The sequence below is a fragment of the Myotis lucifugus genome, unplaced genomic scaffold (genome assembly GCF_000147115.1).
Source record: "Myotis lucifugus unplaced genomic scaffold, Myoluc2.0 scaffold_220, whole genome shotgun sequence".
NCBI lineage: Eukaryota > Metazoa > Chordata > Mammalia > Chiroptera > Vespertilionidae > Myotis > Myotis lucifugus.
Genome location: NW_005871268.1, coordinates 962,808 through 989,311, shown reverse-complemented (window position 1 = coordinate 989,311; position 26,504 = coordinate 962,808). Strand labels below are relative to the sequence as shown.

At 40.0% G+C, this 26,504-nt stretch overlaps 1 protein-coding gene and 1 pseudogene across 1 annotated transcript in view; one reads left to right on the top strand and one right to left on the bottom strand.

The window, feature by feature from the left end:
* DCDC2 (doublecortin domain containing 2) overlaps positions 1–26,504 on the top strand; it is a 182,046-nt gene that overhangs the window by 108,925 nt on the left and 46,617 nt on the right. The window lies entirely within an intron of this gene.
* Positions 6,857–26,504, bottom strand: part of LOC111827783 — a 28,339-nt pseudogene continuing 8,691 nt past the window's right edge.

Here is a 26,504-nt window from a genome sequence, read left to right as displayed (position 1 = left end):
CCATAATTTATCCCCCTTTGTTAAATTGGTATATACGCCTTCCCTCCGCCCTCACCCTAACCACATGTTTTGGTTTTCACTTCTTTTCTGTGAAGTCCACATGTGCATGTGAAATGAAACTTTTCTCCTGTTATTTTTTTCGTTCAGTTGAGTTTACACACCTCGGGCACTAAACCTTAGGGGGTAGAGGGAAAGTTATTTTTCCTCCCCTATATAATGTATTTCATCCTGTTAGACTATAATTATTGATCCCAGTCTGAAGCAGAAAATAAGAGCTCTAACTCATAAATTTACAATTCAAAGAATATTGAAACTTAAACGCAGATAATGTAAAGGGAAATATGGTCTGGGAGGGACCAGAATCATCACTCACTCAACAAATCTATGTGGAGTATCTACTGTGTTCAGGCACTGAGCTAAGGGTGCAATATTCCTGAGGAATGTGGTTCTCAAAGAAATCTACAGTCATACAATGAAGTCTCTTCTCACTTTCTATCCCTTAACAATTTTGTTTTTTAATTTAACACTTTTGGTTGGGTTTATTTAGGTTTGGATAAAATACACACAAGGGTATAATGAAGATAGAAACTTAAGCTATAGGCACTTTGCAACTACCAAATCCACTTCTGAAATTATTCCCTCAGGAAAGGCTACATTAGTCATAGCAGCACAGTCGTGGGCCAAGCTAGAGCTTTATTATTTGAAAATTTTAAAAGGGAAGCTCTATTGAATTTTTCAGTTGAATAGAAAGAAAGTATCTTAGTGAATAGAGAATTATCTTCCTACATGGAACTCAAGCTATCAGATTCCTAAGTAGAATTTTAGCAATTTATACTAGTTAAATAGGCTTCAGCAATTCAAACCCATCTCCATGAAGTTGTGATGGTAATATATTTTTAATTACAGTGGAATTGAAAGCAATCAGCTCACATTAACTTTCTTTTTCAATAGAATCATAAAGCAGAGCCTTTCACTCTGCTAATTCCTTTGTTTATGGAGTCGCCAAGTATTCTTAAGTGAGTCACTTCAGAATGAATGGCTTATTGTAGGACTGAGTTTTAATATATTGAATAAGAATCACAAAAACCTAAGTATAAGGGACCGTTTAGATTATGGTCACTTCGTTTTACATCTTTCTATTTCATTCCTGAAAACAAATACCTAAAATGATTAAATGCAAAAACCAAACTAAAGCTTTTCACTGGATGGTGCATTGGTAATTGGCAGTTACAGTTTTAAAAGGAGTAAGGGCATTAGGTTAATTGGTATAATGTGAAGACAGATGCTTTATATTTTCAAACATCTTAGTAGTTATTCCCTGTTGAGCTTCCATTTTAATTTAACATTTATGCAGAAGCTTATATTTTGAAAATGTTTGTAGTCATTTTTATTTATTGTGTCTTTTTTTTAATCCTTATGTTTTTTCTTAAATATATTTTTATTTCAGAGAGGAAGGGAGAGGGAGAGAGAGATAGAAACATCAGTGATGCAAGAGAACCATTGATTGGCTGCCTCCTGCATGGCCCACACTGGGGATTGAACCCACAATCTGGGCATGTGCCCTGACCAGGAATAGAACCATGACTTCCTGGTTTATAGGTCAACGCTCAACCACTGAGCCACACTGGCAGGACTAGGATATATTTTATTTTTATTTTATTATTGATTTGAGAGAGAGAGAAAGAGAGAGAGACTGAGAGGGAGGGGGAGAGGGACAGAAACATTGATGTGAGAGAGAAACATTGGCTGCCTACTGGCATGTGCCCTGACCAGGAATTGAACCCACAACCTTTTGATGTATCGGATGACCCTCCAACCAACTGAGCCACCTGGCTCAGGGCTATTTGTTGCATCATTTTTATGTTGTTTTTTTGTTTGTTTTGTTTTTTGTTTGTTTGTTTGTTTTGAGAAGGATCAGTGCATCTCTTTATATGGGTTAGCCATCAATATGTGAAGTAGCTGCCATGTGGCAGACAGATCTTTCTGCCCTCAAGGGAATTACAAATTAAATTTTGCCTCTTGGTGTCTTACTATTCCAAAGGTCATACAGTGACGTTTGCTTAATCACATATCCCCTGCTAGTTATATAGCAAATTGTGCCTAAAAATAATAATAATACTTACTGTTAATTAAGGACTTCCTATGTGCCAGGTGCTATACTATGTTCTTTATACAGGCCGTATAATTTAATTTTCATAACAGTGCAACGAAGCAGCTACTGTCTCAGTTTTACAGAGAAGGAACCTGAGACTGGGAGATGTTCAGACCATGTGTCTCTGTGTGAATTCTGGATCTGGTCGGGGAAGGGGTTGGTGTTTGCATTCTAAGCCCTGCTCCCCAGAGCTGCAGGATGCCATTTCTGAAGGTAACAAGGGAGACTAAATTTCTTGAGCAGCTACTCAGTACTGGTGTTCTATTAAGCACTTTACATGATTTTATTTAATACCCACAACAATGGAAGGTATTTTTTTCCCCAATCTATCAATGCAGAAACTGAGCTGGAGACAGGTTAAAGAATATATTAAGACTAGAGGCCCGGTGCACGAAGTTTGTGCAGGGGGTGTGGGGGGGGGGGGTTGTCCCTCAGCCCAGCCTGCACCCTCTCCAATATGGTATCCCTCCCACAATCCAGGACTGCTGGCTCCTAACCGTTCACCTGCCTGCCTGCCTGATTGCCCCTAACCACTTCTGCCTGCCAGTCTGATCACCCCCTAACCACTCCCCTGCCAGCCTGATTGATGCCTAACTTCTCCCCTGCTGGCCCGATTGCCCCCAACTGCCCTCCCCTGTCGGCCTGGTTTGCCCTTAACTGCCCTCCCCTGCAGGCCTGGTCACCCCTAACTGCCCTCCCCTGCAGGCCTGTTCCCCCCCAACTGCCCTCCCCTGCAGCCCTGGTCCCCCCAACTGCCTTCCCCTGCTGGCCTGGTTCCCCCCAACTTCCCTCCCCTGCATGGCTGGTCCTCCCCAACTGCCCTCCCCTGCAGGCCTAGTCCCCCACAACTGCCCTCCCCTGCCGGCCATCTTATGTCCACATGGGGGCGGCCATCTTGTGTGTTGGAGTGATGGTCAATTTGCATATTACTCTTTTATTAGATAGGATCACACAGCTATTAAGGAAGATAGCTGAATTTCTACACAGCTCACTCTGTGGTCCAAACTGGCCTTCTTAAAGCAATTGTTTTTCATGTGTGATAATGATATGTAATCACTTATTTGTGTTGAAGAGAGTCCAGCATATGTTTGTGAGTGACTGAATGGAGTTTTATTTAGGAAGTTTGGAGCATTCTCCTTTCTCTTTTTCAGTGTCTCTTTCCTTCTTTGGCATATCCATCTGTAGTGTGCCCATCTTTAGGTGTCTGGGGCCTCAAACCATCTCTGGTTCCTTCCCCTCCCCAATAAAATGACATGTTGAAAAGACTACAATAAGCTCAGCTGCATCAAGTTACAAATAATAATGTCTTATTGTTTGGCTCTTCCAAGAGTTATGTGCATTTATTAGGGTAATTAATGGAATTCCAGCCAATAGACACTGGCTGGAAAAGGTTTTTTGTGTGTTTATTTTAGGATTCTTCAAAACATAACAGTAGTTGATCCTCTTTATGTATATTAACACCAGCCTGAGCCTCAATAAGCGTTTTACAGGTTGTTTTAATTTTGGGGAGGGTTACCCCTTTTTATATGGGTATACACTTGTGATTTCATAATCAAAATTAGTGAGAAAACGGGACTCATTTCATAACAGTTGCTTTTCTTTGTTGTTGTTAATCCTCACCCGAGGATATTTTTCCATTGGATTTTAGGGAGAGTGGAAGAGAGAGGGAAAGACAGAGAGAAACATTGATGTGAGAGAAACACATAGATCAGTTGCTTCCTGCATGAGCCCTGACCAGGGCCTGGGCCAGGGAGGAGCCTGCAAACAAAGTACATGCCCTTGATCAGAATCAAACCTGGGACCCTTTGGTCAACAGGCAGATGCTCTATCCACTGAGCAAAACTGGCTAGGGCTCATAACAGTTCCTCTTCACTTCAGTATGTATGCTTCATGAAGCAAAGCCAGAGAAAGCATATATATGGGTATAGGAAAGACAGTTAAAAACAAAAACAAAAAACTGGTTTTCTCCCACTTGCCAAGACTCATTGTCATTATCTAAGACAGATCTGATAAACAGGTTCATTAAACCGAATGCCTATAAGATGGCATTGATTTAAATGGGTTAGAGAATTTATTTTATTTTTTTGACATTTCACCACTAAAAATGTAGTGATTTGGAATAATAAATTTTTTTAAAGAACTATAAATAATCCTTGGAGAGTAAACATTATATCATTTCATGATATATAATTATTTTATGGAAAAGTATTCAACTTGCTTTCTTTGAATTTGGCTAGACGGAGTTTGATCTCATGATTTTTATTGTTTTGTCTGTTGTATTCTGGTAATTTCCTTAGATCTATCTTACAGATCACTAATACTCTCTTCATTTGGGACAATCTGTATAATCTATTTGATATTTAATCTGTCCATTGAGTTTTAAATTTTAGTGACATTGTTTTTTATTGCTATAAATTCTGTTTGACCCTTTTCCAAATCTTCCATTTTTGTTTATATTGATATTTTCTTTCAGCATTGCTTCTATTCTCTTTTTATTTCGCTAATCATTTTAATGTACTTTTATTTTTAATTTTATTGAGTTAATATTGGTTTATAAAATTATTTAAGTTTCAGGTGTACATCATAATTCAACATCTGTACATCATGCTCACCACCAAAAGTCTAGTTTCTATCTATTGCCATTCCTCCTACATCTCAACAACAACAACAAAACAACCAGATTAAAAAATAGGCAAAGGATTTGAATAGGCATTTTTTCAAAGAAGACCTCTCTCCAAAGACAGAGAACAGGCACCTGAAAAGATCTTTAGCATCACTGATTGTTAGGGAAATGCAAGTGGAAACCACAATCAGATTTCACCTCCTACTATTAGCATGGCTGTCACCCAAAAGGCAAGAGCTAAGTGTTTGGGAGGATGTGAAGAAAAGGGAATTCTGGTGCACTGTTGGTGAGAATGCAAATTAGTGCACTTTTAAATAGTCTTTTAAAAAATTGTTTTATTATCTCCTGCACTTGGGGGTGCTAATTCTCTATTTTGCCTGTTGACTCTCCCCCGTGGTGGGTAGTTTCTGCACTATATTTGTAAGTTTCCATGGTGAACTAATATTCACAGTGCCCTTTCTTTTCAGCTTAACCATGACTAAAACTTCTGCATTCATGCTGTGTGATTTCGTGCGTTTGTAGCAGGAGAGAACCTGCGTCACCTCGGTCCCTCTTGTTACTTTAAGTTTCAGTTGCATGAGTTTGCACTGAGGGATTCTGCTGGGGTTTGGGACATGGAGCGCTGGCAAGGACTCACAGGAGCTGGGGAAGAGTACAGGAGCATTGTTCTGCCGCGTGGGGAATGGAGAGTAAAAAAAGGAGGAGAGTGCACAGAAGGGAGATGGGGAGGCTGGGGAGAAGAGCTTCATACTCATGATGAGGGCAACTCTGTCCTCACCCTCCAGATGCAGAATTCATGGTTCTCATTGAACACAGTGACATTTGCTCAGCCAGATCAAGCGAAGGAGAGAGTTTTGGGCATCAGAGGCAGCCGTGTGATGAAAGGTCAATTTCTACTCATCACATGTAATTTTTCAGTGGGTGAGTTTTCTGCCCTTTTCCCACCTCTCCTGATTCATTTTTAAACCAACCTCACACACTCTGTTTTAAGAAAAGTCTTTTGATTGGGAGTCTTGATTTCAAGTAATTGTGTACTTACTAGTTTTTTCATCTGGACTGTTAGAAGCAAACTCAGGAGGTCACCATTTTTGAATTTTCTTTAAGAAACATTAGAAACAGAAGCAGATTTCGATTGTAGCAGTAATATGTTGATTAGAAGGTGAGTTCTCTTTAGTAGGAGGCTGCAATAATAATCATTGTTAATGTTCATTATAGGTGTAGGTTCTGAAAAGAAAAACAGGCATTGTAACTGGAAGTAAAAATTAACTCAAATTATAAAACAGGTGGTGAGGACATATTGAGTTTTATCTCTGGACTCTTGTTTGTCTGTGTCTTTCCCGTGCTCTCTTCACTGCCCACTCACCCCCTCTACTCCCATCCCTGTGTTTTTTGGGTTGCTTCTGTTTGTCTGACCCTGCAGGCCAGAACTGGACTTACTGCAGAAGTTGGGGTTCCTGCCGTGTAGGGTCTCCAATGCATGGTGGCATCAGTCACGGATCATTGACAGCTTGCTTCCCCTATGGTCACAGGCCATGCCTGGCCTTTCTTCCAAAGGAGCCCCTCAGCCCCTTTATTAGCCTCACCAATGAGGAAACTGAGGCACAGGTAGGTTTGGTAACTTGCCCAGAATCACACCGCTAGCTGGTGGAAGAACATGGATGAAGTGTAGTCTGCTTGACTCTCTAAAGGGCGCAGCCTCATGCTAGGCCTGGTGTTGGTTCCGTCTGTGGGCGACACTCTGTTGCCCTGCAGGTGAGGAGCTTCCGGCGCTGTTCCCTCCTCTCCTCTCTCCAGACCAGGGACTCAGAAGCCCAGGGTTTCAGCCTCCCTCACCACTTTGATTCTCATCTGTTATTTTTGTGTGTTTTTTAAGCATAAAGAAAGATATTCATTTACTAACCAAAAGGTTGATCCTAATTAAACCAACACTCGGAAATAGTTGCATGCAAAATGTTCGTGATAAAGAGAACTAAACATAGTAATGAAAAAAAAACCACCAGAAAACATGAAGAGAGATTTATGTGCTCATTGAGCTTGTTCATTCTCATAGCTAGTTCCTGTCCAGGAAGAGGGTGGAATTTTTACTCTCCTGTTTCATAGATCTGAGTACAGGTGACATTGCTCACGACATGTTCCTGCTCTAACTTCCCTTCCCACCTCCCAGTCTTCTCGAAATGGTGGTTATGGTACTTCCCTTCCCGTCTCATTCCTGATGCTGAACCTATGCGCTGGTTTCAAGGCTGCAGGCAGCCTGAGTTTTCTGCCATCAGCTGTATCTCTTCAAACTTCGCTCTCAGGTTAAGCAAGAACTGCCTTGTTTCCAATGTGCTCTCAGTTTTTACGGTGAGGCTTTGGCCTTCAGAAGGGGTGACAGTCTGGCGTGGCCATGGCTCCCATTTTCCACAGAGCCATTTCTGCGCCTAGTGCCTTCATGTGCTCCTCCAGGCCTTTGCTGTCCGCGAAGCGCCACCTTCCTTCCAGCTGCTGAATGAGGCCCGTGGTGGGTGCGGGAAGTATGCGGGTGACCTGTATCGAGCTGGGTGGGGGCAGTGCCAGGAGCCTGGCGGGGTCTCCATTCTGTTTTTAATCAGCGAGAGGTTTAGCTTGTTCTGACTCTGGCTCTGTCTTTTCAGGTTTTCTCATCTGTTTTCTTTCTCATTGCTATGGAGGCTCGTTGCTATGCGTTTGGACAGAGGAGACACCTCAGAGGATAGGCTCCTAGGCTGTCTTGACTGGAAGTGTGCAGTGCCTTCTCAGCGGAATATATTCATTCATACACACATTCTCTCATTCGCTCATTCATTCATTCATTCAGCATTTATGGACTGCCTGCCCCTGTCAGGCTCTGTGCTAGGTGGACAGAGTGCAGAGTCTGTCCTCAGGCAGCTCAGGGTCTTCTGTGAGGAATTAGGCGTCGCTTCTGTGCGGTGGTCAGAGCTGTAGCAGAGGCTCGGCTCTGCCTGGGGGTGGGTGAAGCAGGGAAAGGTTGGGGGAGACTCTGGAGCTGAGGCTGAAATGAAGGGAAATAAACCCTCTCCAACAGAGGGAAGATGCTCCAGGGGGAGGACCAGCATGTACCCTGGCTCTGAGGCCTGGGGAATAGTGAATGAGGCTGGGGATGAGGTGGGATGACAGGAAGCCACGCATGGAACTTGAAGAGCCCGGGACTAAAGAGTCAGGTTTTATTTTATGGATGATATGGATGCCACTTAATAACAGACTATTAATTTGCTATTTGGGTCACTTCTTTTTATGAGAAAATTGTATTTTCCATTTGTTAAGTCCATAAAATATGAAGTACACTCATATAGCCTACTGTCCTTCAGGAATAAGGCATTAAAACACAGACAGAGAGTAAACAGTCCCAGGTGTGAAGAACTTGGGAGAGGGTGGCCTATTTAAATAAGCTCTTTGGAAATTACTTTCCGAGTACTTTGTATGTCTTTGAAAACATGGCCAAAACATATGTAAGTATTCTCCCAAGTGAACGTTTTATGAAAATGGAAAAATTGTCTTTTGGTTTTATTTGCTCTAGAGTTTTTGTAGTTCAGGAATATTTTAGAAATTATTTTATGTTGGGGTCCAGCCCCAGCAGGTCCAGGGGTTCCCAAAGGTGTGGACGGAGTCCGCAAAGAAGGAATGACACGGAGACAGTGTTCAGTTGATCAGCAGCCTAACCAGGTTCTCACCAGGTTCTCCAGCCAGGTTCTGTCTTTATTCTCTCTCTTTTTTTTTATAATAATGCTTATCTTTTATTTATTTTTTCCTTTTTTTATATATTTTTTTTATTAGTTAAGGTATTACAAATGTGTCCTCATCCCCCCATTAACCCCCAACCTCCCACCCCCCGCATTTATTCTCTTGTTACATCTGTATTTATACCAGTTGATTTTAATCCTATCCATTCTATTCAAAAGGTTAGGGTGTTTGTTAATCTAGTTCTGTTGAGTTTAATCCTGTCTAGGTTAATCTCTGTGTTCCATTATAAGGGCTATTCCAAGGTCACTGCTCTATTGATAAGCTACAAGGAAGTGACTGAAGGAGATTATCCTACCCAGTAAAGGTTATGTCCTCCCAGCCTCGCTGCTTGCCTTCCCTGGGACTGCCCTGTGTCGGTGAGTCTCCAGGGGTATAGGCTTTGGTGCTTTCCCTGGTGGGCAGACCCTTGGGGATGTGGGCCCAACAAGTCCCAAATTTATTGCCAACAGTCTTAGTCCAAGTTCTTTATAAGAAGTACATGGTATTTCTGCAACACCAGGGGGTTTCACTGATTTATTCTCTTTCTTAGTCCTGTTAATCCCTAACTCCAGAGAAAAAATCCCCACCTGGGGAAACAACCTTTCTCGGGGAGGTGGTCTTGTTTAAAACACATAGCGCTAAGAGGGGAGCAAACATATTAAGAACAGTATGCCATATACGCCATGTCCCTTGAAACATATGCTGTGCAGATGTTTCTTCCCTGCAGTGACTGTGTTAAGCAGCAAGGATGGACCGGCTTCTGGCAATTTTAAAATTCCAAAAGTTATATGTATTTCAAAAATGTGGTCCACTGCCTATTTTATTTCAGATCTTTTAATTTTGATTTCTTTATTGAAACCTTCCCATAAAATACAAAGAAATCTGGTGATTGTACCTTTTGTTGGAACCTGTAAATGAGACCTACCCGTGAGACATAGTCAAGTGTTAGTGTACGATGACATGACATACATTTTGTCAATATCCTGTCCTTCTGGAGGCTCCATGGAGAAAATGCAGCGTTGTAGAAGTTCAGGTCTCACAGTTCATTATTGTGGAAAGGGCTGTAAGAGAACTGCGCAGTAAAACACATGAGCCATTCTTTCTTCCTTAAATATTTGTTTTGGTTAATCATACCCTGTGCATGGCTATAATGGATCATCGGCTGGCTGAAGGTCACTGGTCTTCTCAACCAATGGTAAAACCTCAGCCTGTACTGTACCACAAGGGTTGACAAGTCCTTGAATCCCACAACTAGCAGAAAATGATTTCACTGGAGGAAGCATTTACCAATTTCTTTCATTGTTACTGGTTGTTTTGATACCAATATCAGGCACTTTGTAAACAGACATTCTGACTTCACAAACAGTTGTGCCCATGCAGGAGCCCATTATCTTATTATAATATTCAATTTCCTTCGCATTCTTTTAATTGAAATGAAGCTGCTCCTGCTGCGTCTGGGTGGTGGAAACTTCCATAATACCCTGAACTCTCAGCTGCAGCAGATCGATTCTTTGTCTTCCTGGCTTTCTCTGGAACTTCATTCTGTGGGGGGTCTTGTTTCTGACAGTAACAGGATGCTATCAGTCCAGCCTGGGATGGCAGAGCACTGATTAGACTCTTTTGATTGCTTTGATTTTGAAATTGACTAGTCCCTTAGTCTGTAAGCCCTTTATTCCAAAATGCCATTTAATCAAAATAACAACATTAATGATTTTCCACTACATGGGTCCACTATGTAAATTAGCTAGTGGAAATAGCTTGAAAAGCAATATGACTGAATAGGTCTATTCTTAACTTGTTGACCGAATAATTTTGTGAAAGTCCACCAATTTCATATTTAGCCCAAAACTCCCATGGAAAAAATTTACAGTTCAATTCACAGGAGATAAATTGCGTGATACCCGTAATCAGAAACACTGGCATAAACTTGATGTTCAGTTGCTACCTCTAACCTCTTCCTACTTTCTGATGCATCCCCTTAACGTCACTGAGGATTCAAGGATGATAATTAATTTTTAGGGTGAATTAAAAGAAGTAATATGATTGTAATCAGGGCTGATTTTCAGCTGGTACTTATCACTGTGGCCAACAGCCACACTAGTTGTTTATGGCTTTCTAACTGGTCAGGACTGCCATTCATTGGTTCTAAAATATTTCAACTTTTATACCTACAAATAATGCCATGCATGATTCCAATGTGTATTTTAACTACATTTCATCAATATTCAAATCTGTATGCACTTACATTATACAAACCTGTCCTTGCTGGTTTGCATACCTGTTGTCTCTGCTCTGTCCCCAGCACCTACACAGGGCCTGTCACATTGTTAGTGCTCATATCCTGTGTTAGCCCAAAATCTCCATTCTTTGCCCCTGCTGAAGCCTCATCAGAAGGACTGTGTGGAGAATACGACTCTTCTGTTTGACAGCCCTTTAAATACTTGGAGTTGGGTGCCAATATTTATTTCAGTCTTCCTCCAGCTAAAACATCCTGGTTCTTTCAGGCATTCCTCAATGAGAAGGATTTCTGGATTCTCCCATCCTGGTTACATTCCACCTATAAACTTTTGGACACTTCAGTGGCTACCTAAATATGAGATGCCTGGAACTGAACACAAACATCCAAGATACGGTTTGACTTGAGCAGAATTTAGAATGTGATGATTACACCTGAGGATCACAATCAGTGGCTTAGGAAGTAGAAACTGTTAGTTAAAGGAAAATTTCCACAAAATCCACTTTATATATTTAAGTAAAGGGAGGTGGTTTCTGGGTGGAGGGAGTTTTCTGGACAGGTGGGAGGTTTACCTGCCCATGCCGTTCCTCTTCATAGGCTGTGGTGGCCAGTGAAACATTTGGGTGGAACTCTCAGAGTTTGGTGGCCCACCTCAGTTGGAAAATGTATTGTTAAAAAATGTAGTGCATTTCCCATGAATGGAGTCCCAAATTTTCAGACTCAGTAGAGGATATATTAAGTTTAAGTGCTACTAAAATTTCCATTTATTTTTACACGAAGAGCTGTCAAGTCACATCTTGCCATCCTGTAATACAGGATTTTTCATATTTTCTTATTGAATTTAATGTTGTTGTTCTATATTTCAGCTTGTCAGGATTATTTCGGGTCTTGATTTTGTTACTCATTTATCTTTTTTATCTTATCATAATTTAGATATTTGACAGTGTGCTATGGATGTGGTATTCAGTTATTTTATAAGTTTATTGACACCAATAGAGGTCGGTGAGAGAGACTGTTCTTCAGACACCTGGACACTGATGAGCATGTTGGGGGATTCAAAAACCTTGTATCCAACATTGCTAAAACTCACCTAACCACCTTCCACCCCCAAACTTTCTATTTTGGTCAATGCCATCAATATCTACCTGCGTCTGAAATCTAGGCACAGTCTTGATGCTTTGCATCATCTTTCAACACTTCCTAAACTGGGCTTGATACTTGCACAACACTAACTGCCTTGTAATTTCCTCCACGCTCCATACTCTCTCTTGGTTTTTACAGTCTTCTTTTTCTGAAAAATTCCCCACTCATACTGCCACCCAAACTTCTTTTTGTCAAAACTTGTCTTAAGATTCAACTTAGGTGTGCCCTCCCCCTAAGATATTCACAAACCTTCTCCTGGATCTTGACTCCTGTTCCCACCTAAGACTGACTTAGTCTTTATTGCTATACCTTTGTGCAGAACTCTAGCCACATTTTACCTTTATCTCTTACTAGATTAGATAGTGGGCTGGTTAAAGGCTGGTCCATGGGTCACTCCTCTTGGTATAACTTGCATTTAATCTGGTTTTTATCAGATACTCAGTAAATAGATGGTAAATAAAATAATAGGCAAATAAACCTACTTAAATGCATATAATTATCTTATTTCCCAGCCCAATTATACGACCATATATGGAAATATATGTGGACTAGTTACATCCATTAACTACTATGTTGAAATGCAAATATTTTGTTTGATGGTTTCTTCATTTATCAAACTAGCAATCCTGTTTCACAAAAAGAAAGAAATCTTCTCTTTAATGATGTGCTAAGTGAACTTATTTTGGACTTCTTTTCATTATTGTGTCCTTTCCTAAATTCACAAACAATTCTGGAAGGAGTGGACTTTTAATTAAACTTGCCTGATTGGAGAGCACTTTTTACAGGGTTCTTTCTATCCAGTGGCTTTAAAAAATTAAATCTGAACTTATTAACTACACCCTGTGATGTTATAAGATGTGCCTCCTGACACTAAACAGTGTATAATCTCACTGTAGGAAGGAGACATACGCATGAATAGGTAACAGTAACTTCAGCAAGTGGTCAAGTATCAAAAACAATGGCAAGATGATAAGTGTTTGGCATTTTTATGAAATGGTGGTGTTTTAAACAGTCTAAAAGCAAACACTAACCACACCACATATGAATGGGTGGAGGCTTAATTTATAAAAATTATAAACTGCAGGTCTGGTGCATGAAATTTGTGCACTTGTGGGGGGGCTCCCCTCAGCCCAGCATGCACCCTCTTGTAGTCCAGGAGCCCTCAGGGGATGTCCTTAGCGCTGCTGCGGAGGCGGGAGAAGCTCCCACCACTGCTGCTGTGCTCGCCAGCCGTGAGCCAAGCTTCTGGCTGAGCAGTGCTCCCCCTGTGGGAGTGCACTGACCACCAGGGGGCAACTCCTGCACTGAGCATCTGTCCCCTGGTGGTCAGTGCATGTTATAGCAACCGGTCTTTCTGCCGTTTGATTTGCATATTAGCCTTTTATTATATAGGATAATTTATGAGGGGAATTGAGTAAAGGTGCAGGAAACAGAACTTCCCTTCATTTTATGTTGAGCTAATTATGAAGCTTATAGGATTATTCTAGAAATAGACATAATAGTAAACCTAAATTTAAAATTACGTAATGTTTGGAAATAGGGGTAGATGATTTTACCAGAACTTTCTCACGAAGCCTGATAGCATTATAATCAGGACACATTATCTATTGGGTGTGTATCCACTTAGAAACACATTAAAATAGGGGGAAAAAAGAGAAGAATTCAGCATAGGGACCCCCAGTGCTTCCCAAGATAGGCACGCTCTGCTATGCTTCAGACTGGAAAAACTGTCTTCCAGGCTGCTCCTATGCAGACACAGAGAAGAAAGTCTGCTAGGTTTTCTCATGGCCAGAAGCAAGTATAATTTGAAGCAACTATACCTTTTCAAGAACTTCATTCATTTATTCATTCTATTCATTACCATTTAGCAATTATTTATTGAGCACCAACTCTCCGGAAGGCACTGTGTTAAACTATGGAGACAATTCTATGGTTGCTAAAGCAGCATTATAAATTGATTTCCCATGTTCAACCCCTCTTCCACCACAAATAACATTTTGTCTATCAGTCAGATGTAGCGTACTGTAAATTAAAGAGCATTGCCTGTGTGAGAAATATAGGTCTAGTCATGCCTTGGGCAAATTATCCCACAATTCTGTTCTCAATTGGAAAATGAGAGGGTTGAACCATTTGCTTTCTAGAGTCCTCTGAGGCTCTAAAATATAATGATCTAATTAATTTTGATGGCTGCCTGGCTTACACTTTAGTGTTTGTGAGTTTGTGTAGTGCCTGGACATGCTGGTTATGTTGACTTTGTGAACTTGCACAGAAGACAAAGTTCTGAAATACAACAGAGTGCTCACTTACACCAGAAGTAGGGAAGAGCTAAAAACTTTCATTGCTTAGGTGTTTGAAAACTTAATGAGTTAATATTTATTCTGCTGTAAGAAAATAGTTAAAATATTTCTGTGCCTAGTTAATTGAGATGGGATATTTTGATTTCATGACATTTTATATAAATAAATGTTTAAATGTACTGCTTAACTGCATGGATATTACTATTTCTGATGTGGCATAGACATATATCATTTTATATTTGTTACAGTAGATAAAATTGCTGTATAAAGTTTAAACTGCTCCATCAACAAAATTGAACATTTTAGTAAATTTATGTATATATCTGTGTATCTAAATATATATCTGTATATATAAATATATATTTAAAATTACCAAAGTCACATAAATATTATCTCAGAGTCATTTTTGAAAAGGAGTATTTTAATGTTCTCAGTGAATAATTTCTCTCTGCCTGAGATCTCGCTACTGTTGTACCCTGGGAAATATTCAGAGGGGAAGATAAAATTATTTAGATTTGCAGCTTCTTGTCATGGGAGGTGAAGGCCCTTTTTATTATTATTATTAATGTGATGGGAATAGTTCCATCACATCGTGTCTCTGCACAGCATCCTGAGATCAACCTTTTCATCACATAAATAATTACGGTTGTGTTTTTTCAAAGCCTCCTGCCGTTACTTCCCTCTGCCTCTCAACCACTTTGCGTGTTCTTTTAAAAGTATACTCTCCTTGCGTGTGGCAATTGCAGTATTTTTCCCGAGAAAGAATCAGCTTCTGGCCTTGTATCTTTTCTTTTCTCATGGATCTGCTTTTGTAACCAGGACTCCTGACCTGGCCCCAGGAAGGACATCCCACAGAGAACGTACCGAGGGCTAGACTAGGCCTGAGTCCTCTTGGTGATATGGGGTGAGCAAGTCAGGCAAGATTCCTGCTTTTAGGGAGAGGACATTCTCATGAAGGAGATAGACAACAAACTAGGAAACATACAGAAGTAAGGCGGGTCAGATAGCAGGGAAGCTCTGAGGGGAACATAGGGGGAGGAGGAACTGTGCCCTGAGCACATACCTGCTCATTGTTCCCACACCTGTATTTGGAGTTCTTTCTGAATGAGGGGCAAGTTATGGGTCAGGCAGTGTGTCTTCCATAAATCCCCCTTTTCTGTGTCTCCCTTTCCCCTCAGTGATGACTTCTAGTTTCCCTGAGTTCCCTGGTACTGGCCCCCTACTGTGACTGAATGGAGCGTGGCCCGTGCAGAATGTTTGATGGCGTCTCAAGGTAAAAAATGAAGGCAGTTGTAGAGAATTTTTTTTAAAAGATCAGATCTTTTGTTTGTGGATGCAAACAAATTTTAGGAGTGGCTTTTGTACTGAAAAATTTATAACCCTGTTACTTGGAAACTTTTTCTCTCTTTGCTCCCTACTCAGGAACTTTGCACCATCCATCCCCTCTGCTTGGAACATTCACCCTTCACATATTCTTATCTCATGCTTTTCAAGCTTTTAGTTACATGTTTGTTGTTTTTTTGTGTGTGTGTGTGGTTTTTTTTTATGAGGCCATCTTTATTACTCTAGTTAAAATTGCACCCTATTTCTACCACTTATATGATATATTCTTGCGTATTGTGTTTATTGTCTCTCTTTTATTGCCTCTCCTGTCTCCAACCTCCATGAGGCCAAATATTTCAGCTCATGTATTCTCCCAGGGAACAAGTCTGCGACAGCCAAACCTGGCAGTGGTCACCGTGGAACCATTAGGGAAGCAGACCTGTCTCTAGGAATTGGGATCCATGACCCCGTTTCACCCCATTGCCAAGTCTGCCCTTGGAGTTTCACCCTCACTATGGGGCAGAAGCTCTCAAAATTAGACCCATACTGTGTAGGCCCCTAGCCTTCCACCAGGGCCTGGATCAGGGCAAGCGGTGTATCTGGGAAATGTTAAAAATGAGTGCACAGAGCTGCTCTTGGAATTCTTCATTAGCAGATGTTTAAAAGTCAGCAGTCTAAAATTACTCGCAGAAGCTTATAAATATGAATTTCCTGTAATTCACATTTTATAAGAATTTCTATCAGCTGTGTCACAGCTTGAAAAATACCAAAAACGCATTAGAAAAATCTTTCTGTTTAAAACTAGATTGATCCCACATTTACATGGCAAAAGAAGGCCATTACGCGGCAGGCAGTAAAAGCTTCATTTCAGAGAGCCTGAGAAAAAACTCAAAATAATTCACTTCTACCCAGGCCATTTGACAACTGTTAGACTTTTTCTTACAAAATAAAATGAAATCCTACCACCTGCTGCTTATAATCTCCAATTAATGCTATAAAAAGTGCCTTCATTAAAAAAGCCGATGTGTAATTCCTGCAAGCTGGGTGCAGACATTTCTTCAAAACTACTGTAACCTTTTGCTCCTGTCTGCAGCAGGAAGCTCCTTCCCGATTCCAAAAAGAAGCCAGAACTGATTTTCACCTAATTATTTAAGAGGTAAACCTCTTTCCGTTCACTGGGTTCAGTTATTTAAAATCATGATAATTCACATATAATCTGCTGCCATATGAGTTCGGTAGGAATTGTGAAAGAAGATTACCGAAGCTTGCCAACGTTCCACCTGTGACTGAGAACAAGGGTGTTTTTGCAGGAAGCACAGAAGAGAAGGGAGGGGGAGGGAGAAAAAGAGAACAGTGTTCTTTCTTTCCTTGTCAGGCTCTTTTCAGACAGAATCAGCAGGTGTGAGAATCACCACCTTTGAGTGGTTTTAAAGGAGTGAGAAAGTCCAGGTCTTTTATCTCTTCCTTCCCACCCTGATAGTCAGATTAATGAGAATTTTCGAGAGGAAAAACCACTGGACATCTCTGACATGCCCCCTTCTGTTTGCCGAATTAATCTGGGGCAGTCGGGGTCATTTGCAGCATGTGCGGACAGCAGACCCAGCAGGCCAGTTCTTCCGTCATTCTGTCTTCCTGCCCAGCCAGTTATCAGGGCAGGAGCTCATAGGAAAAGAGTTGCCAGGATAATTTGGGGGCTATTGTGGTCGGTTATCAGAAGAGAGCAGGGAAGTCCTGGCACATGGGTACCATGGCGCAGCTATGAGCCCGGTGTCTCTGCTTGACCCTCAAGGCTCTACACCAGTGATGGCGAACCTATGACACGCGTGTCAGAGGTGACACGCGAACTCATTTTTTTGGTTGATTTTTCTTTGTTAAATGGCATTTAAATATATAAAATAAATATCAAAAATATAAGTCTTTGTTTTACTATGGTTGCAAATATCAAAAAATTTCTATATGTGACACGGCACCAGAGTTAAGTTAGGGTTTTTCAAAATGCTGACACGCTGAGCTCAAAAGGTTCGCCATCACTGCTCTACATAGTAGCCCTTTTGGTGGGTGGGTCTCTCTTCATCTCCCACACCCATCAACACAAATCCAAGAAACTGGTCTCTTTCATTAGGTCCCTGGATGATCCCTGATTCTCCAATGCTCTGCTCCTATTTTTAATTCTTGCCTAAAATGTCCTGCTCCTCCATTTATTTCTCTTTTTCATGTCTACATACTTAAAACCGGAGGAAATACAGCTGCGCCTATAATCCCTACTCTCTGTAATCTTAACCTCTCACATTTGCTCACTGAGTCACAAAACTGGCATCATATATAGAGGTTTGTTTTAAAAAATGTACATATTGCTTAATTAAAACAGTGGTTACCCTGCCATCTTCTAAATGCCCCCCCCCCATGATTTTTGTGATATTTCCGACGGCTTCTTTCCCCTCTACCTTTCTGTTCCTTCTCATTCTGAGAAGAAAGGTCCACCCCTTTCTCTGTTTAAGTGTGGTGTCCCTCAGAGTTATGTCATAGGTGCTTCCTTCTGTATCTCTGGATTCCGTTCTCCCTGGAGCACCAGTCCTGCATCCCGCTACTTCCTGCAAACCTTGTCTGATGCCACGGGATTTTAAAACTTAAAAGATTCTAAATCAAACCCATTCTTTGTGGGTCCCCTCCAATTACACCTTCCTGGTATGTATATTCTACTCAGATGCCTAAGTAAGAAATCTCACAGTCATCCTTCATTTGTGTTTCTTCCCTGCTACTTCCCCCAGGAAGCTGTTTGGTCTATTTTCAGTATTATCATTGGGATTGCTTCTACCTCCAGACCCAACTTCCATTGCCTTGGTCATATCCTCTTTGCCCATGAGCAGTCCTACCTCGGGGGTTCTCAGCTTCCTGTCTTGTCCCCCTTAAATCTATTCTTTTTTTAAACTGTTTTTAAATATATTTTTATTATTGATTTCAGAGAGAAAGGGAGAAAAGAGAGAGAGATAGAAACACCAATGATGAAAGAGAATCATTGATCAGCTGCTTCCTGCATGCCACACATTGGGGATGGAGCCTTCAACCTGGCCATATGCCCTGATCGGGAATCAAATTGTAACCTCCTGGTGTACAAGTCGATGCTCAAACACCGAACCACCCCAGCCGAGCAATTTATTCTTGATGGTCACAAATTATTATCTGAAACACAAATATGATCATGACTCTGTCCTAGCAACTTTGGTGGCTTCTAGTTCACCAGAGCAGGTCCTGCCTCTCTCGCATAGCTTATGAGTCTTACCTGCTTGCTCTAGTCTTCTTACAGGGGATGGTCCTGCCACTGGGCTTGTGAATGTATTGCAAGAGCCTGCTCAGATTTCAGTTTCTTTGTGAGATCTTCATTGAGCCCTCAGTCAGAAGTCATCACTCTTTTTTTTCAGGGTACCATTAACCCTTTCTATAGGCCTTCATTGTGCTGTTATGTAAATGTTATTTATTATGAACATGATCTATGTGAAGCCCCTTTCTGTGTACTTTGTTCATCTTATATCCTGAATGCTAGCATAATACCTGGATCACGGAGGGGGGAGAGGGGCTGGGTATCAATGAAAGTGTGTGAATCAATGGATATTTGTTTTCAATTAGCATACAGATCCACTATTGGGAACTTATGACTTGATAAACTTCTTTTATCCTTATACAATGCTGAACATACATGTGACAAAGAATAAATACTTGTTGACTCATTTGTGGTTAAGACTGTAAGAGAAAGTGGAACAGTAGGAGACAGGTGTATGGCTGAAATATTAGATGTAAATGTTTCAAAGTGTTGTGAGGGCGCGTACGGAGACTCGGCTGCATTATGATTTGGTAGAATGTGCTGTTTTTACTGGTCTGGTATTAATGGAAGCACATGATTTTAAAGCAAGAAATCAATTTCCAGGGTTTTGGGGAAATGTTAATTTAGGTCATATAGTCAAACTAAAAAAGAAAAAGGAGTTTCAGGAGTATTCTTGTGTACATGCGTGCATGGATCTGTAATGGTATAGGCAACACTCTGAGCTAAGACTCTCTTTGTGTCGTGCACGGAATATAAGTAAATCATGGGCTTGCGAGGGTTAGAAGTTCCATACCATGTAAATGAAGAGTCAAACAATCTGACTCGCTGTGTTGGGGGCTGATTGTGAAGGGAAGCCAGTTAATATATTCAGTGTAGTTAACTGACTTAGTAAACATGTTAACACTTTCTAGTGCTCCTCTGTGAACTTTCTATCCATCTCCAGATGGATATGTCTTTATCTGTCTATCTATCTATCTATCTATCTATCTATCTATCTATCTATCTATCTGCACACACATTTATGTGTGTGTATTTATTCAGATAACTTGCTTGATTTTCTATATCAGGGACAGACTTGCTTATTTATTTCTCATTACTGACTATTCTACATCAATCACACCTAATAAATTGTTCAACAGGTAGCAGATGCTCAAAAATTACCAACAACACAATTATCTTTGTATATCTAATTGACATGTTACTAACATTTAATTCAATTTAAAATTTTTTAAAAAATGTATTTTATTGATTTTTTACAGAGAGGAAGGGAGAGGGATAGAGAGTTAGAAACATCGATGAGAGAGAAACATCGATTCATCTGCCTCCTGCACACCCCCTACTGGGGATGTGCTCGCAACCAAGGTACATGCCCTTGACTGGAATCGAACCTGGGACCTTTCAGTCTGCAGGCCGACACTCTATCCACTGAGCCAAACTGGCTAGGGCCAATTTAAAAAATTTTTTAAAAAGCACACAGAGTCCACAGCAGCTATATATTTCTAAATTTTTCCTAAGATACAGACTCAGCAACCATTTTTTTTTTAAAATCTGGGAGGGAACCCCTAATTGGAGCAGGAGACCTGAGAGTAGAAAAGGTATTTATTACTTAAAAGAATTGTCTTCATTTCCAATGCCATGTCCTTCATAGCTCCAAGAGGAATATTTCTAAAGCAAGCGCATATCTGGTGAAATGCCCACTCATTTTTTTATTGGTTTTCATAACTCTTTAGATGCTAAGGATACAAAGATGAACAAGATGTGCTCTCTTCCCTCAAGACATTCATAGTCAGATGAGGTAATTAGTCTGTTGTCCAGTGGTGAGTGCTACTGGTGATGGAGGCAGGCCCAGGGCGCTGTGGGCGCAGAAGAGAGATAGCTGAAACCAGACTGAGAGGCCACAGGAGCCCCTGGAGGGGAGAGCCAGGCTGTGTGAGTGCTTCCCTGTCATCCTCAGGACAACTTTCCTGAGAGGGGCTTCCATGTTCTTTCTCACCTGGTTCCTACCACCTCCTTAGTTTCAAGCATTGACACATACTACATGGGTGTACATACAAACATGTGCGTGTGCTTACACACTTACACACACACTCACTAAATGCTTTAGCAAAAGACATCTGAGCAGATCATATTAGTAAAGACAAATCTCACTGGGTTCTATAAAAAAGTACTTTAACCTCAGTATCCCTAATTGTTCACCTACAACTCCTGCTTCAGCATATTACAAACAATCATTTTTTAGTTCTCAACTCTCCAGTGAAAATGTGCTACCAAAGATTGCTTCTTGACCTCCCAAATTTTGAGTCCAATGGTGTCTGCAGCTTCATCTTACTTGGCCTCATTGTCCTATGTAGGTGACTATGTCCCTTAACACTTGTGTAATCTTAGACAAGGTACTTAAATGATCTCTTCCTCGATTTCCTCAATTACAAAATGAGATAGTACAGTTATTATCATCATCACAACCCTATGAGTATTAATTGAGTTAACATATGCAAAGTGCCTGGTACAAAGCAAGCAAAATAAGGTGTTTTTTATATTTAATTCTTCTTTTCTTAAAAAAGTATGTTTATTGATTTCAGAGAGGAAGGGAGAGGGAGAGAGATAGAAACATCAATGATGAGAGAGAATCATTGATTGGCTGCCTCCTGCACACCCCACAATGGGAATCAAGCCCACAATCTGGGCATGTCCCCTGACTGGGAATTGAACCATGACCTCCTAGTTCATATGTCGATGCTCAACCACTGAGCCATGCTGGCAGGCAATTTAATTCTTCCAATCACTCTTTTCTTTTTTAATCTCTGTGTTGGTAACTTTGACAGCCCTCTTTGTTTCACCCCTACCTCTCTGTGTCTTGCAGGCTACTTCATTGACCCCTCTTATTTATTCTGCCTCCCCTTATATGTTAAGATTTGAGAGTTTGCACCTGCAATCCCCAGTCAACACATTTATTCTCCCCCAGGCCTCTCCTCCCTCCCCTTTCCCTCAGTACAGCTCAAATCTAAACTGCTTGAAGAGACTGTCTTGACTCCATTGTATGCTCTTGCCTCCTTTGTCAAATATTAATTGAGCGTAATGGCTTGGGTAGATTTGTGGATTCTCTGTTCTGTTCCATTGGTCTATATGTCTGTTCTTGTGCCAGTATCAGGCAGTTTTGAGAACAGTGGCTTTGTCACATAGTTTGATATCTGGTATTGTGATCCCTCCAACGTTGTTGTTCTTTTTCAGGATTGCTGCGACTATTTGGGGTCATTTTTATTCCATATGATTTTTTGGAGAGTTTGTCCTAAGTCTGTGAAATATGCCATTGGTATTTTAATGGGGATTGCATTGAATCTATAGATTGTTTTGGGTAGTATGGATATTTTAATAATGTTGATTCTACCAGTCCATGAACACGGTATATTCTCCCCTTTATTTATGTCTTCCTCTATCTCTTTTTTTCAATGTCCTGTAATTTTCTGAGTACAGGACTTTTACCTCCTTAGTTAACTTTATTCCTAGGTATCTTACTTTTTTTGTTGCAATGGTAAATGGGATTATTTTTTTAGTTTCTCTTTCTGTGAGTTCATTATTGGTGTATAAAAAGGCCATGGATTTCTGGATGTTAATTTTGTATCCTACTACACTGCCAATTCATTTATTAAGTCTAGTAGTTTTTTTATGGAGTCTTTAGGGTTTTCTATGTATAGAATCATGTCATGTGCGAATAATGACAGTTTTACTTCTTCTTTTCCAATTTGGATGCCTTTTATTTTTTCTTCTTATCGGATCACTATGGCTAGCACTTCCAATATTATGTCGAACAGCAGTGGTGAAAGTGGGCAACCCTGTCTGGTTCTTGTTCTTAGGGGAAATGATTTTAGTTTTTGCTCATTGAGTGTGATATTGGCTGTAGGTTTGTCATATAAGGCTTTTATTATGTTGAGGTATGATCCCTCTATTCCCACTTTGCTGAGAGTTTTTATCAGGGAAGGGTGTTGCATTTTGTCAAATGCCTTTTCTGCATCGATTGTTATGATTATGTGATTTTTGTCTCTCAATTTGATATATCACATTTATTGACTTGTGAATATTGTACCATCCTTCACCCCTGGAATAAATCCCATTTGGTCATAGTGTATGATCTTTCTAATGTAATGCTGGATCTGATTTACTAAAATTCTGTTGAGAATTTTAGCATCTGTGTTCATCAGGGATATGGGCCTGTAATTCTCTTTCTTTGTGGTGTCTTTATCTGGTTTTGGGATTAGGGTAATGCTAGCTTCATAGAAAGAGCTTGGAAATGTTCCTTCCTCTTGAATTTTTTGGAATAGTCTGAGAAAGGTAGGTTTTAGCTCTTCTTTGAATGTTTGGTAAAACTCCCCTGTGAAGCCGTTCAGTCCAGGGCTTTTGTTTGTTGGAAGTTTTTTGATTACTGTTTCAATTTTATCAGTAGTTATCGGCCTATCCAGGTTTTTTTATTCTTCCTGATTGAGTTTTGGAAGCTTGTATTTTTCTAGGAATCTCTCCATTTCATCTAGGTTGTCCAGTTTGTTAGAATAGAATTATTTGTAGTATTTTAAAATAATTCTTCATATGTCTGGGTTCTGTTGTTACTTCACCTCTTTCATTTATGATTTTGTTTATTTGGGTCCTCTCTCTTTGTTTCTTGGTGAGCCTGGCTAGAGGTTTATCAATCTTGTTTATCCTTTCAAAGAACCAGCTTTTGGTTTTATTGATCTTTTGTTTTTGTTTTTTTGTGGTTTTTTTTGGTCTCTATGTTGTTTATTTTGGCTCTGATCTTTATTATTTCCTTCCTTCTGCATACTCTGGGCTTTTCTTGTTTCTATCTTTCTAATTCTTTAAGTTGCAGGGTTAGATAATTTATTACCATTTTTTTCTTGCTTTTTGATGTAGGCCTGTAGAGCTATGAACTTCCCTCTCAGGACTGCTTTCACTGTGTCCCATAGATTTCAGAGTGGTCTTTCTAAAATGCAAACCTCAGCCTATTCCTTCTCTGCTTAAAAGCCCTCCAGGGGCTACCTTTTAAAGCACTACCACCTTTACTTGGCTTCCAAAGCTTTTTTCACTGGCTGTCCCCAGCCCATCCTGCATCCCTCACTGCTAGAGCATCACCCATGAGGCATCCTTTGCAGTTCCTCAAATGATCCTGATCAAGTGGGCTTTACAGCTTGCATGGCTTTGCTTATTCTGCTTTCTTTCCTCCATGCCTCTCACCTGGGTTCTCAGCTACTCTATCCTCTGTGCACCATCATACCCCACGCAGGTGTCCATAAAACATCTGGAACGCCTGGTGTGCTGACTTGTGAACATTGCCATTTTCTTGAAGAGTCCCCCTACAGAGCAGCTGAAGTGGTTGGTATAAAGTTGGTGCTCAGTTAACAAATGAGTGAATGGACAAACCACTGGAAGTGTTTATAAACTGTGAAGCTGGATCTAGAGCCCATTCCCAGTGAACACTGCTGATGCTAGTTCCATGCTGCCTCTGCCTCTCACAGCCTTTCTTTTTCTCTTTCCTGAGAGGGTTAAGAATTTGTATATGGGGCAGACATCTGCAGAGGATCCAGATTGTCTCACTGTTCTGTGTTAAGAGGAAGGTCAAGGTCATTGAATGCATTAGATAAAGTAACTTCTCACTTTTATTTCCCACTGATGGGAAAACTTAGTACAATGAAGTTTAAGTAATTTTTACTCTTAAACTCTTCAAAATGAATAGTACTATTAACCATTTTCTTTTCTGTCAATTTTGCTTTCCTTTGTAAGTACCAGTCTGGTGGTTTCACAGGCAAGTATGACCACTATTGCTGGCTACAAATCCTCAGACTCAGGATAATTTATAAACAGCCTGGTTGGCACAATCCCTGTGCAATGCAATTTATTGCTTCTTTTTGCAAGCTAATAAATCCAAGGACATTTGTCAGATGTGCAAAACACTTACATGGATTCTTTATTTAACATAAAAATCCTTTATGCATTTATAGCTTTAGTTATTAGTTTGCCAGTGTGTACCTTCTCTTACAATTCAAAGGCCTTTCCAAAATTAAAGTAAAATTATTACAATCTGCATGAATTTTGTAAGATAGATAATTTAGAAAAGTGAGAGAAGATACTTGATACATAAAAGGTGGTTTTGTGGTTGTGGAGTTAAGCAGGAGCAATGACCTGCTCTCTATGTTGGCACAGAGTTAGCTCTGCTCACATATGTGCAGAAATGTCAACTTTTGCTTCCTTTGTGACCATGCCACACCATTGCATGTGGTTTTATCATCTAGTTATAAAATGTGCAGCTTAAAATGTATTTAAGGACATGTAATACATTTAAATATAAAATTGGACTGTGTGAATGTTCTTAGAATAGCATCTGTAATGAACTCAATTCACTTTGACACCATTTCAATATTATGAGCTCCCTCTTTGCTTAAAAGCTTTTCTGAAAGTTTTTTTGATAGAGGTTTGCCAGATCCCATTTAAACCCAGCTGTGGAATTCATTAATGTGTGCTAAATTCATTTGGCCAATGACTTTTTGAAAATGTATGTATTGATTTTTCTTATACACACACCCATATGAAAATATATGCTTTAATCAGTCCCTTTTCCCCCCATAAAAGTTCAGCTTTTGCTCCCCAAACAGGAAAATATATTCAAATAAGCAAATATGATTAGACATAAACATAGCTTTGATTATGATGGAACTCTGTGACTTCACTTATTAATGTTTTTATTTTGTTTTCTAGTTTATTCTACTGCCCTATGGATATACAATTATTATATATGTAGCTCAACTCATTCTTTCCTTATTTTTAACTCTTCTTTCAGTGAAAAAGAATATATGTAATCTTAGGAATATCTAAGGAAAACAGATGGTTTTTCAGAATTTCCTTCCCCTGACATTAAATCTCTTGCTTTCCAATTTTGAGCTATAAGTAAAATTGTTATGGATGGTTTCTACTGTGTATTAGTGCATGTTACACTCATATCCTATATTAGCATTTTTATTTCCACTGGGATTTCTGATATAATCAGGTATTAAAACTGCAGTTATTTTGGCAATTATGCCTTTTATGGAAGGATTTTAACAGTTAAATCCTAACTTATGAAAAATATACTTTTACTTCATCTGGAAGAAGAATTATCCTAAAAAATGGTTAGGAGACTTAGTAATAGGTTAAAATTGTTAAAGAAAAACTCACAGAGTTCTCAACTTTCCATTCATTAAGCAAAAAAACAGACAAAACGTTTTCTTTCTCCAATTCCATCTAAAGCACACGCCATACTCAGACTCATGCTTTGTGTTCTATGCCTGAGCTGCCAAAAATATTTTTAATTGATGGCTCTCTGTTCTCTGTTGTTCCTGCAAAGTTTAATTTCTTACACTGTACTAAAATTTTGATTTATTTTTAAGAGTATTCTCTTTGTTTTTCTTATTTGTTGTCCCAAGATGATCTCAAAACTACTTCCCTTTCCCCACATGCTTCTCCACCTCCCTACCCAGGCCTGGTATTTGTATTTTTAACTTTTGAACTTACTCCTTCTCATCCATAACTTAGAAGGCAACCTGAAAATTCAAAGTAAAATAGATATCCTCCGTGACTCTTAAAACATTTGTTCAGGTTTGATCTAATTGGTATAAGTTGCAATTGATTACCTTAATAGTAGTGCTGCTTTTCCC